We start from the raw sequence: 15,237 nt of genomic DNA on the forward strand, positions 1-15,237 counted from the left end.
TGGGTATCTCTCTCTCTCTCTCTCTCTGTATGTGTGTATGTGGGATGAGGAAAGATTTTAAAAAATGCATTCTTGGTGAGGGTTTGAATGGAAATTTGCTTGGAATACACATGCAGATTGACATATATTAGCATCTTCAGATACCATTCAGAGAACATCTGTAAATACTATAGATTTCCCCAAATACTATTTGTAATGTTTTTAAGGGATACCAAAGCCATTGCTGCACTTTTTAATTTCCCTGCTTTCATATGATCAGCCAAACGTAATTTATGGAGAATGTATTGGTAATGTCATCATTTCATGCATCTCAGTCATTTGGACCAGGCTATAGTTAAAGAAATCCTTAACTCTTTCTTTCTTTGCTACTCCTGTCTAATCCATAAAACATGAAGATGTAGACCTGGGATCAGATCCTTGTTCAGCTACAGAGCTTACTGATTGCCTTGGGAATATAATTCTCTCTCGATTTCCAAGGTTGCACAATGATTATCAGAAAAAAATTAAATGAACTGAGAGAGACACATAATGTACCATCTTGATCACCTTGGGGAAAAGATGTGACAGATTATACTTCTTTAATGTATTGCCCACCTGATAGGTTGAAATAAAGGTCCCATCGTCTCAAAAAGTTCAAAAGAATGAACGTTTGGTATGTGGGTGTTGGACATTGTGTTCCATGATACCAAGGGTTCCAGGTTAAGGAAAGCCGCAACTGATAAATAATGGAACAGAGCCTCCACCATCAATTCCCCCAAAGAATGCTCATGCTGTGCTTGTGTCTTGGCTCACATTGAGAAAGAACACTTGGAGCAAAGAAGAGAACTGTAAGAAAACCAGAGTTGCTGCTAATGGAGGAAGAAATGTTTTTAAATTACCCCAGAGCCAGACTACACATAATTTAAAATTGGCTTTGTATAAATCTTAATCTGATCATCATAGGTGCCAAAGAATCCTATGCAGGACAGTGTGCAGGAAAATGGAGGAGAGGTGGAATGTGCTGTCCTCTGCTCCAGGTATAGAAAATAACGATGTGGGCTGCTTGGGAAATGCAATTGAAGGCTATAGGGGAGATAGTCCTCTATTCCCAACAGCTAGTAACATTTGTCAGATTATTACATTTGCTGGATGAATCCAGAGGCCTAGTTAGTCCAACATTCAGTTCCTGCCTTTGCAAACCAGATGCTTATAGGAATCCCAAAAGTAGGACATGGGAACCATCAACTCCTATAGCTTGTGCTCCCCATGAAAGTTTTTTTTTTTTTAATTTACCATGCCATAATTATGATGAAAATCTATTTCTCACACAGAGACATGCACACAAGCTATATTTGCCTTAGGAGAGAATTCAGTCCTGGTGCCGTGACATGTGAAAAATGGATCAGCCTACCTGTGTTCACCACAGTGCATAGTGGCTTTCAGTTTAAAGGAATACATGAAATAGGTTCATACTGTTTAATGATCCTCAATTTGGTCTTCTGCTGCATGAAGAAGTTGCAGTGCACGGCAAAGGAGGCACTTGGGACTGGATATAGAAACCCTTGCAGTCAGAATGGGATGATTTGCTGCTAGGCTGATATTTTCTGGACAAGCAACCTGAAGCCAGCTGGTCCAGAATATAACAGATAAAAATATAGTAATGCTGTTACATTCATAGGTTAAAAATGCAGAGTGATGTCACTTCAAATGCACACTTTTAAAAAAGGCAACCCCTCCCCCAACTTGCCTTTACAACCCTTGAAATCTGTGGATTTATAGAACCAAGACAGCTACTAAATGCTGTCCAGTTGCCCTTCACAAGCAGAGACTGGGAATTACATTATTTTAACATGCAATCTTGTATGGTAGCCTTGAGAAGGGAATACAGACTAATCTGACCTGATCGTATGAAACTGATATTTTAAATGCCTGATCTTTCAAACTTTCAGACTTGGAACATTATGTAATATTTTAGGAAAATAAAGGTAAAGATTTGGTTAAATTGAACATGACTTCTGGTGCCTGCGTGGACACGTCAGTAGCTTTTTTAGTAACATTATGCGTCTGGGATGTATTTTGGTGTACCAGGCTGGTCTGCAGCCCTGGGGTCTCCCATCCAGGTACTAACCAAGTCAACCCCACTTACCTTTTTTTCAAGAGAAGCCAAGGTGACTTTAGGAAAACACTTACTTCTACATGCGAGATGCTATTAAGCAACCTGTTTCTTCTTATTGGAGGTGATCCTCAAAAATGTATCAGATCAAGCTAGGAAACAATTGCAAGCATGTTGTAGGAAGTTAAGTAAATAAATAGAGAAACAAAACAAAACACAAAATACTTTTGTGAGTATTAAACAAGTACTATTGTTTAACTGCTGAAAACTTCAACAAGTTTGGTGGGAGAGACACATTTCTGGGAAGCAAAATTTACCATCTCCCTCTCTCTTCAATTCCTTCTCATGATTGCTAGTTGGTATGGTCCCATTTTTTCTCCCTAGTGATATTGGTTTTCCCAACCTGGGAGCCTTTAAGATGTGCAGTCTCCATTCCCTAGAATTCTTAGTCATAGTCATGCCCACTGAAATTCTGGGAGCTGAAATCCACATGCCTGGAGAACAACCAATTGGAGAATTCTGGTGCTCTAGCATTATTCCTGTAGACCTAAAAAGGGGCGGGGGATAGCAATTACCAAAGAATTCTAGAGGCATCCAGTGAGTTTCCAATTCATCTTAAGTATAAGTTTAAAAGCCCTCTCAGTTTAACTGCTTCTAGATGGAGGTCCTTTATGGCTCAGTCCTACAGATTCCATGTTTTCCCATGATGAAATTCAGACAGTCTGCATCAGAATTTTTCCACTAGATAACTGACCAGATCTAAACCTGCTTAGTATCATTAAAATTGGTGCTGATCCTCTTGCATCGAGAAATAAAGATTAATAGATCCAAATTAGTCTAAAATGGAATAGATCCAGATTAGTCTAAAATGAACTTATAACTGGTGTCATAAAGCTTGATTTTGTAAAAATGTTAATCAAAGCCAATTCCTGACTTTCAAACATCAGGTTACAAGGGAGGCAAAGGGAAAGAAGCAGTCCCAAGGCGCTGGAGCAGGGCCAACTTTAGGCTAAGGCCAAGTAGGCATTGGCCCAGGGTGCCAAAGCTTTGGGAACCTGAGCATCATTCTAAAAATGCAAGTCTTCACGTTGGTGGGAGGTGGCACCATCAGTCAACGTAGCCCAGGGGCACCATGGACCCTTGAGCTGGCACTGGGCTAGAGTGTAGGCCCTTGGCAGTTGCTTATCTCCAATGAAAGTTGACGCTTGCCTTAGCATCTGCTTAAGTCAGGGCATGCAACATTCTCTGTGCTAAGGACAACATTTGGCATTTGAATGGTTTGCCAAAAACTACCTCCCAACCTGTGATGGGATTAAGACAAAACTTAAATTTTATTTAATTTCATTTATGTATATTTAATTTAATTTAATTAAATGTAGTGAATGCGATTGCTTTCAAGTCAGGCAGTTAACAATTTTCCCCATCTGTTAATCTAAAACTTAAAATTTAATAACAGTTTTGTGAGTTTTGGGGTGCTCAAGACTTGCGGAAGCTGCATGTGGCTCTGTGGTCTCATGTTACTTATCTCTGACCTAGGTCAAGCTATGGTGGAAGTACTGTAACTTGAACATCTGGAAGATGTATCTTAGAATTTCACCTGATAAGTGAGGTGGCCCAAATGCGATTCATCATTCCCATACATATTGTACTGCTATGCAGTTTTATAGCTCACATGATTGATAGTGAAGTCAGTGAAAATATCTGCTTAGTAAAAGAACCATCTATTCTCCATCAAGATAGTTTCATTTCAACTGTAAGACCTCCATGCTGATAGGATCAGAAAGGATATGCATAGTGTTGAAAATTGCAGCCTCCCCCTTTAAAAAAATGGCTTTACAGTACTTGTATTTTTCTATAAATTACTGGTTACTGATGAGGGAACATAGGGTAATGCAAAAAGTGACTTCAGAACACAAGGCAAGTTATATGACATGTTATAGAAGGGGATATATGCATACGGTGCTATTTTTGGTGGTAGATCATAGTCATGCTTGATATTCTCCACAGACATGGTAGTTCAAGATAGTAGACCAGATGTGGTATGCCCATACATCTAGAATATTGTGTATTAATCAATCAGTCAGTCAAGTTTATTACAGCCCTTAGGCCATATAAGTCAAAATATCTAATAATAGTATTACATCCTTCTACATGTATTTGTGTGTGTGCATGTATAAAACAGAAAAGCAGTAAATATAATAGGGTCTAAAATAGTTAAGAATAAAAATACTAAAATAGATCACAATAAAATATTGTAAAAAATTCCAAACCTAGGTGATGATGTGGCATATCATACAGATGGTAGCACAAAACTGGGCGACTTGGGCAAATATTTTTGAGTCCTTGTCTGAAAGAAGCAACATTAAATAAAAATCACACTTCCTACCTGGAAATTTCTTCAAGTTTGGATATACATATAGGGAGCAATAAAGTAGCACATGGCTTAGAGTTTCTATTGAGCCATCACCACATGGACACAACTGAAGGTGCATAGGAGTGTCCTTAAAATGTCCAGAAAGGACTGTTGAAGGCAAAGCTTCCATCCTGGCTAAGGGGAAGGCCTTACGAAATTTCCGAATTATAATGGATGATAAATAGGAGGCTGCGGCAAACCTTTTTGGGAGAAAATGGGAAACATTGGGATGTAGCATCTTACTTAAATTTGTGTGGAGATCTATATCCAAAATTTGTTGTTTAATGGCGGCTCTAGCATTATCAATACCTAATGAGGACAGACTTTCCATAGAGAAATCCAGCAATTGAATTTTATCTAAGGCTTTTTAAAGCCATGGTGATTTAAAGCAATCTCTAAATATTAATGGGGTTAAACCTATAGGAAGTAAAATTAACTTTAACCAGAAGGTAAGAAGAAGAAACCATGCCATAGCATTCAAAGAAACTATACCTATTTCTACATGTAGGATGGCATTTTGGACACTTTTTGGAACCACCAGTATGGCTCTAATAAACTTATTTTCAATGGTTTCAATAATTCTAAGCTTTGCAAAGGAGCAAATTTGAGAGCCATAGAGAAGCTGAGGGACTACCTTGGCTTGAAAGACACTGTAAGGTGCAGGGATATAATGGGCTACTTTTGAATGGTAAAATTTTACAATAGCTGAAGAGGTACGCTGAGTGACACTTGCCCAGGAGGAAAAAATGAGTATTCCAGGATAAGGAAGCATGGAACTGTACTCCGAGGTATTTATAGATGGGCACCCGTTCATTCTGAATCCCATTTATTTGCCATTTGTGAATTTTATGACAGAGTTGGGCAAAAATGAGGACTTTGGTTTTCTGATAATTTGTTGATAGTTTATGTTTTGTGCAAAATAAAGCTGGAGCCCTAAGTGCTTTTCTCATTCCCACCTGTGAGATAGACAGAATACTGTAGCAGCATCATTGGCATACAGTAGTGCTGGGATTGCACAATCAGCCAAAATGGGTGGATGATGGGCTGGAACAGCAAGTGCTTGAATTTTTGGATTTAGATATAAATTGAAAAGTAATGGAGCTAATATGCACCCTTGTCTTGCACCTCTATAAGTTGGGACTGCTTTAGATAAACCTCCCCAAGGGGTACATCTAATTTTCAGGGAGGTGTTTAAATAAAGTGACTGAATAAGCATGAGGAACCTTTTACCAATAGCAAAATGTCTCAGACTATCCCATAGTCTCTTCCTTGGTATTAGATCGAAAGCTGACTTAAAATCAACAAAGGTTGCAAAAAGGGAACCATGAGGGGGTATAGAATATTTTTCAGCCAAATGGTGGAGAACCAAACAATGATCTAATGTTGATTGTTCCTCCCTAAATCTGGCCTGTTCTTCAGCAATAATGTTTGCATTTTGTACCCAATCCACTAATTTTAGATAGAGAAATCTGGTATAAAGTTTATTTATTGTGTTTAATAAACTAATAGGCCTATAATTTGTAGGGTCCAGTCTATTTCCTTTATTTTTGTATATCAGAACAACAATGGCCTGATTCCAATCAAATGGAAATTTTCCTGTGTTATTAATGTGTGTGAATAAGGTGACCAAAACCGGGGCTCACCAATCTTATTTTCCCTTATTAATTCTGGGGGGATAAAATCACCTCCAGATGCTTTACCTGTTTTTAATTGGGCAATAAGATCTTTAACCTCAGCTATGGACACTGGTGGCCAATCCAGGAGGTTGTTACAAGAGGGAATCACATCTGAAATTACAGCAGATTCCCTTTGAAAGATGTTATAGAAATGATCTTCCCATGTATCTGCAGATATCTGTGTGAAAGGACCAAAGCGTCTATCTGTAAGAGACTGATTTATTAAACGCCAGAACTAAATGGAGTTCTTGAGCTTTGCTGCTAAAATTAAATTCCTCCAATGTCTTACAGCCTGCTGTTTCTTTATCTTCAAAAGATATTTATAATTTTTTTTTAATCTTAAATAATTTAGAAGCATTCAAAGAAATTTCCTGGTGAAAGGAAGTTATTGCATTTAAGAGAGTCTTTTTAAGCTTCAATACAGTCATTATCATACCAGGATTTAGACCTTTTATGCATATAAACACTATTAGCTGTTGAAAATCTTGTCAGAGGGACTTAAAGATTAACAACAATTGACTGATACAATGACATTACTTGTTCATATGAATCAGCTGAGCAGATCTGGGTGTGCATTTGAAGCAGAGGCTCTGAAGTCAAAAGCCCAGACAAAACTTTAGCCAGACCTTGAGACCATTTGTTCTGTACTCGCCCCTTTGTTGTAATGTCAGTGGAGCAGTGGGCTACTTCTAATAATTCACGATTTGTTTTAGAATCAAAAAGACAAATTAGTGGTAAGTGGTCACTATCAGGGCAAGTTCCAATTTAGAAATAAGCTATGTGATGTACAAAGTTTCAGGAAATCATAATATAATTGACCACACTGGTCCCATTAGGGCACCAGAATGTAAACTCCCCATTTAAGTCACCCCTGACAGTGTCATTAAGTATAACTAAATCTAAACTGCCCACAAATTGAGCCAAACAAAATCCTGCAATATTACAGTGCTGGTCTTTTGATTGTCTGGCCAATAAGCAGCCCACATCAATTTTGGGGGGCACTGGCCTTTTAAAATAAGGTTGCAGAAAGGCATCAGAATGGCCAATACGTGCATTAAAGTCACCAGCTATTATAATTATAGAGTCTGGGTATTGATATAATAGCAAATTTATATAAGTATCCAACTGATCCCATAATTTATTTACTTTCCTATGCCCACAAACTAGGGGAAATATATATTAATTATTAAGACAGAGAAGAGTTTATGTCTGAGTAGGAGGACTAGAACTAAGTTTGAGCAATACTCGAGCATAAATACTGGTACATTAAGTTTAACGGAAACCATAGAACACAGGCCACCTGATGGTCTGCCCTTTTTTGTATTGGGTACTGCATTCAAAGTAAAGGGAATATACCCAGGTATTGATAGATCCTCTGTAGCCCATGTTTCTTGAAACAAAAGAATATCAATGGAAGAAATATATTCTATAAATGAAACATCTGACATCTTTGCTTTCCAGCCTGCAACATTCCAGGAAAGGATAGAGATGCCCCCTTTTGTAGGACAGAGTCATTCAGAGTCTAAGGGAACCATCAATTAATTAGCTGTACATACAGAGTCTTTCATCTGGAATGGGGCCGGAATCAGAATTTCATCTAGTGTTGCCTATTGTAACACCACCTGGGTTTGAGGGGTAGCTTCCAGCTGGATGATTTTAGAACCTCCAGTAGCAGTATACAGATTTAAATTGTGGAGGGGCAGATTGATAGGCTTCAAGGGGTATAATAAAAGGCCATCATGTGAAAAAGGTTTAAAATCCAGAGAGCTTTGTTCAGCATCTGTCTGTGGTATGGAGAGTACTTCCTCCTCAATAGTTAACAAGGTCTGATACTCTCCAGCAGGCTCCCTGTTCATCCCATAAGGGCTAGAACAAATATTATTTGGAGGGCAATTTCCATCCATTCCATTATCTGCCGAAGAACAGCAATTAGTGTCAGTATTTGGAGACACAAGGCCGATAAGTGGCTCTGCTGTAGCAATAGTGACTAGTAAGGTTTTCTTAAGATTTTCCAGCTTAGGTATTTCATTCCTGGGCAGAGAACCAAAGGCACTGATAGGGCCAGCTTCAGCTGGATCCGACACATCTTCATTTAGTAAGAGTGGCAGACTCCCACTGCCTTGCTCTTTCAAGGCTATATGAGGGGGAGAGGAAGGCTTGCTGACATCTGTTGAAGTTTTGGAGCAGATACAAAGTCTAGAAGAGGCAAAACTGGGTAAAGAATTAACTTTTACATCACAAAAGACTGATGGGGAAAATTTGCAATGATGCTAGGTATGGTCTCATCTTAAATAGCATTAGTGGGATTGTAGACTGATTAAAAGATAACAGAATCTGCTTTTGGTTTTGAACAATTGGCGGCCATCCAATGGCACATAAATCTATCTGTCCATATTGACAGTGAAAAAGTTGTCCTAAAGAAGTTTTAATTGCCCTTCTAGAATCCCAACGTCCAGTACTGAGACTGTTCAGGGAGATACGGAGAGCAATCTGCTGGGCCTGAAGTGAATGGTTTACCTTGCAGGGAGTTTCCTCTTTTGTACCCAGAGAGGTGTTAGTATGTATATGTAGGACCACCACTCTTTACCTTGTCAGAGAGTAGGGATTTATTAATACAGTCATTTGGTCGTTGCACACTTTTGTCAGTTTGTTTTAGTTTAACGACTTGCCCTGTATCAGAGTGCATGTCAGGAATGTGTTGCTTTGCCAGAACTTCTGCATAAGCTTTAATGAAGTGCTAGGTTCGGCTGTATATTTTTGAACAAAAGCCTCAAAGTCTTTTTTCAGAAAATCTAGGTTATATTTTATAGCTGACAGCTGTTCCAATAATGAGATAACAGTTTGTGTTGTAAGAAGGCATTGCTTTGCCATAAACTCCATTGTATTTTCCCAAGGGAGCCTCTTCAAATTCTGATTTTGTATCTTATTTTTAAACTTTTTATTTCCCTTGAGGTTAGCAGGTGAGCTAGCTAGTTGTACTGGAGACATACAATGAGAAACTGGGAGGAAATCCACATTTTCATTTAACTCTTCCCTGACAGATAGTGAAAGATCTAACAACTGTTGTTTTTCCAATTTTGTTTGAAAGTCCCATTCAAGTGCTTCAAAGCCTGCAAATTTGTTGGAGGTGGGAGGAAAATTTGTTTTACTTACAGATTCCTTTCGTGTAAAAAGTTATTCTATCTTTGGTTGTTTAGCAGACTTTGATGAGGAGAGAGAGCCCGGACTGATGCCATGGTATTTCTTTCTTTTTCCCACGCTGTTTAAATGCACTCAGACTCTTTTGCTTGCCCTTTTTGCCTCCACAATCGTCACATCGTGAATAGCTATGAACATATTTAAAATAGTCTAGCAAATCCAATAAAAATCTAATTAAAATCTACAGTAACCTAATATACTTATTTTAACTAAAATTAACTAAAAGAAAATGAAAGTAGCTAAAAATACTATTTAAAAATTAATATAAAATTGGAAAGAGCAGGAGCATGGAGAAATGTGTGTTGCTGGGCTGCTGTGTTGGCTCCCTCCAGCAGAATACTATGCAGAAGTCTGATCATTACATTTTTTAAAAGGATAAAATAGAGCTGGAAAAAATGGAGAAGGGGACAATGAAAATGATCATGGGGGCTGGCCACTGTGAGAAACAAAACACCGATCTATGATGAGCTTTAGACAGAATTAGTTGTATTCTTAAACATGGTTAATGTTCTTAGCCATGGCTATATGAGTTGAAGCCCAACACTTTTGGAGTGTATCTTGGTTAGGGAAAGATGCTCTACCGTCTAATTCAATTTGCCCACCTTCCAAAAAGATTTTATCTCAAATCTGACAAAAATAATTCAGAAACATCTTTAATAATTGAGTAATAAATTCTGCCCAAAGCTATTCTTGAAACCAAAGGCATGCTGGCCAGATATAAGGCTAGGGCAGAATTCCATAAACTATGGTTTGTGAGGAATTTGACTTAGACTCTCTTTTAGTTCATAGGAAGTCTTCCTAAACTTAATCATTTATAATTTATAGCAATAACCAAGGTATTGGGATAATTTCACCTAATCTGGTAGAAGAGAAGTTCCTTTGGAAAAATATTTTTGGAAGCCGAAGTTTTTATAAAAAGCAAAATATGCATAGGCCTGGAATACATAAATCAATGAGACTATAAATATTTTGTTCATGCTTCCACATTTGTATTAGTCATTTCCTGTTCATTCATCTGTGTCCATCCCCTTATTTATTGACATTGGTTGATAAGATATTACTTTTCTTCAAAACAAATATGATCTACTTTTCCTTTCTACCTTTGTGTAAATGGTTTTCAATATTTGTAGATACATCACTGTTTAAATGATGAAAAATAATGACAATCTCTTAAATGAATTCTGAGATATTCAAACCAAAGTGAGCACTTTAAATACAAGTAAAAAATAAAAAGCTGCCAGTTAAATCAAAAGTAAAATAAAGTAAAATAAATAGTATAATTTTTCCCATGCCTACGTAAAAGATCTTACTGGGACCTACTTCTCAGTAGCTATATTTAGTATTATTTTAACAGGGTAAAATTGTGAGGATCTGTCTACTACATGTCTACTCCGAAGGAAGCAAATTGTGTAAAATAGTCCAAAGTAAGTGGGCAGCATTAAACTGCAGTTCGGTTTTGGAAGCCAGTTTCACTATTTCAGTGGGCTTTCTTTCTGAGAGAACATGATCAGAGATCTTTTGTCTTTTGGTTCATTTTATTTGAAAGTGATTTTGTCCTTTCTGCCCTCTTATGTGATAAAGAGAAAACTTAATGTGAATAGATGCTACAATGTATAGATGAAGTCTATTCTTTTTATTCAAGTGAAATCATGAACAATTATCTACACATAATTACATAATTATGAACAAGCTATTAACTGTATGGAAACATGATGTGGGTGTGATAATGCCTGTATGTGCATTTATTTTGATAAAGTAGACACCTGTCTTCTACTTACCCCTATATTTTATTCTTTCCTTCTTTCTTTGGATTGATGGTTGCAAAATAACTTACCCTTTAGTGCTTAATTTTTTGTGTGCTGCTGCGTGTCGATTTGCTAATCACTCTCAGCCAAGAATTTGCTGTATGAAATACCAGTGTTGCTTACATTTTAGAGAAAGTGAGCATCATTTGAGCACACTGTATAAGTAAAGCACAGAAAGGCCTTTTAACTTTTTCCTTGTATGCCTGGGATAAGAATGTTGTAATAAGATTGCTGGGTGTGTAACACACACTCTGCCACATGCCAGTCATATCTCTCTGTCTCTCCCTTTAACAGAAAATGAATGGTGCCTAACAAAATATGCAATTCATATATACCAGCCTTCAGCATATCCCTTACAAACTTCCAAGATCAATGAGAAAATTTACATGTTCCCACATAGCAAGGAAGAACAATGGCATGGAAGTGAACTTCAGTATGTGGAACAATGTAGATGTAGATGTATGACTTACTTTGAAATATATTCCAGGGCTGATGTATGTATGCAACTTGATGCACTTCTCTACCTTCATTATAATATTCATCCAAGCCCAGCTGGATGAATTCAGTTTGATATATTCATGGTTTGATGCAAATGGGGATGTATGTTCACATCTGATGCAAAGCTGGTGCAATGTTTTATTCCCTTAGGTAAAGTAGTTGCTCCTGAATCCATTCCATGTACAGTTAATGGAATGATGTTCTTCACCATGCCACATAAATATACTAGTTTAGAAGGCTACAGATGAACCACTCCTCTTCCTTCCAATGTAGGGGAACATCTGGCATTTAGGAGGAACAACTTGGACACTCTTCCTCAAAAGCTACTGAACTTGTCTTGTTCTTTCAATGATAGAACTGCCCCTGAATGTGTTAAATGTGGAATGCTCATGACTGCTGTTGGCCGAGGACCACTGTGTGAATTTTAAGAGTGGATAAAGCCTACTTCAGGATAAAAATGTACTTAGACTTAGTTTCAACTTGTTTGAAGATGAGGCTGTCATTGTTATTGTCATATTTATGACTTGAATAAGTGTTGAATTTTTTTACAAAACCCAGAAGATTGAACTGGTGGGATTGATGTTAGTTGAAGTTTCCTAAAAGCACAATAGTGGAGCTTACTGGGCATATAAATAGTGTCCTCTCTGAACTATTACTAATGACTGCTCTTCTTTCAATAATACTTTATGTTTTCCCTTATTTTGTATTTTTCTGATTTTTTTCTCATGGTGCTTAGCAAAAAGCATTTTTAGAATAGAACACATGGATTCTAAATACTAAATACACTTGTTACTATCTCAAAAAGTTCTGCTAATATCCTTTTAAAAATAATTATAATGTAACATTTTTTAATAATGGATAACACTGCAACAAAGACTTTCTGGAGAATCACAACTATCTTTCCTGTTGTTTTCCTTCTCTCACATCTTTTAATAGCCAGATCCCTTTTGTTTACCTCTTGCACTTCAATATTAATGTCTCTTCAATATCATTAAAAGGTTGTGGCTTGGTCAACAGGAAATGATCCAGATGTTACAGCAATTCTCTGAGGAGAAAAAGTAGAAGGGCATAAAATTACATGTGGTATATGGAGAAAATGAATACAATGTTTTTTCTCTCTTTCTCATAATATTACAGCTCAGGTCATATAATAAAGAGGAACGCTGGAGATTCAAGGTAGCATGCTCAAAAATGCTGCTTTCTCTGCAAAGCTGTCTGTTAATGTTGCAGGGACATCCATTGAGGGTGGTGGTTGTAAAGTCATGGCAGATGTGATTGTAAGAAGCTCTGCTCCTTTTTTTTACACATGTTACACACATGTCATGCCCCCATTTTGATTTTTTTGAACCTCCTTGTGGACATCCCTGCATGGTAGTATTTTCACAAATGCAATCTGATCTGCATGCAGCACCAGCTAAACAGGCACAATCAGGTTACTTGATGTATAGGTGATATGTTTGTTAGATACAGAGAAACGTTTTGGGACTTTTTTATGGAAAAGTCAGGGGAGAGCACAGTAATGGTGGCTGAGAGTTGTTCTTTATATTAAGAAGGGTATAAAATCTAACATACCAGAAAATATTGGAAGACCATGTACCTCCATAAAAGCAGCTTGGATACTAATATCTTTTTACAAAGGTAGATTAGATGTGATCACAAATGTAAATTAGGAATAAATGATCAACTACATGGTCAGAATGCTGACAGTGATCTTGAGATGGTGAAAGAGAAATTGAGATGTGTGAAAAGAAAAAGTAGTTCTACTAAATAAAATAAAATATACATCCATGCATACATACTAACGGGGGACACAATTACTGGCCACTAAAAGGAAAAATCAATAGGGTCAGATCACTTCATAGTGCTTACTTAAAACCACAATAATTGAAGCTCAACTTCCAAAATGTAAGAAAAAGCCCACCAAGTTTAGTAGCATTTAGTCTATAGAAGTGAAGCAGCTTTCCTTTAGGAAATGGAAAAGCCCGTCCTGAAAAGATATATGATAATAAGGGATTAGCCCCACCCTCCCAAATAAACCCTTGAGGAGTGAATGAGGGGAAAAAATGAAGGAAACAACAAGAACTTCCTTATGTATATATCCAGAACAGAAAACCTGCCAGAAAAGCCATTAGTGACAGGGATGCTGAAGACGGATGTGGAGATAGGAAAGAAACAGTGAATTCCTTACATTTGTCTTTACTGTAGAAAATATGGAATAGATACCTGAGTCTGTACTGACTTATCCAGTGAAGGAAATGGAATGACTGAAGCAAATTCAGGTGACATGAGATTTTGGGACAATTTAAGAGACTACACAGCAACAAATCACAGGATCCTGAGGGCATCTGTAGAGTTTTTAAAGTACTCAGATATTAAATTGCTGTCCTCCTAGGAAATTCATGTAACTTGTCCCTCAATCTGAGTTCAGTATCAGAGGATTGGAAGGTAACCAGTGTAACACAAATATTTTAAAAGGGGCAAGGAAGGAGCTGGAAAATTATAAGCTGATCAATTTAACATCTCTTTTAAGCAAATTGGTGGAAATGGTAATCAAAGAAAACATAGTGAAACAAGTCTTAATGAAAGAAAACCATGATGGTTTTTGCAAAGGTAAGTTCTGTCTCATCAACTTTCTAGAGTTTTTTTGAGAGTGATAAAAGGCACCGGAGGGAGGTGACTCTGGTAACTGTGCAAAAATGTTTTAGAAATCCAAGTAAATGAAGTTCCTAAGCCAGCTGGGTGACCTTTAGCCAGCCTCTCCCTCTCAGCCCTAGTAAGGAGGCAATGACAAACCACTTCCAAAAAATCTTGCCAAGAAAACCACAGGGACTAGTCCAGGCAGTCACCAGGGGTAAAAAACTGACTTGAAGGCTAAGTAAATAAATAAATAGTTTATAGTTCATTGTGACAATGCAAATCTAGAAAATCATAGTTCATAATTAGTAAATGTGCCATGTGATTGTTGCCAGTGTTTTAGGAGATTCCACTAGCATGTGGATTCTCCAAAAGTTTACTCATGTGTTGATTCTTATAGTAGATCACTTTTAAACTTTTTTTTAAAATATTATCATCATTTCTCCATATATTCACTGATTTTATTATTCATGGAAAGAAAAAAATGTAAGAGATAGTTAACAATTTCCACTGAGTTGTCTAGAATTAAGAATTGCAGATAGCATTGAAGATTACTAAAGCTCACTTGCCTGGGCACATTATGGCTATGATCAGATTTCTATTATAACTGCACTAAATTATGAAGGAAATTCACCCACTGCATATCAGTTGGCTGATCCCTCTTCTCCATAAAAATTGATGGACTTTATAAACAAAGTCATATTACACATCACAGTAAATTTCCAAATTTGTGGAGGGGCTCTGGGGAGGCACAGGTATGCATTCTTGATTAAAACAGAAAGTTATACAGTTATAAATTGCATCTGTGTTTACTTTAAATCTTTCTTACTGAGTTAATAGGACCTAACGGTACTTCTCTTTGTCTGGGTTTTCATCAAGTTTGTGGTGAAAATTGCAATTTGTGTTGATGGTGGATCAACT

Source organism: Python bivittatus, unplaced genomic scaffold, assembly GCF_059951505.1.
Source record: "Python bivittatus isolate LINGU-HERP-01145 unplaced genomic scaffold, Pbiv_v1 ctg000480_np1212, whole genome shotgun sequence".
Classification (NCBI taxonomy): Eukaryota; Metazoa; Chordata; class Lepidosauria; order Squamata; family Pythonidae; genus Python; species Python bivittatus.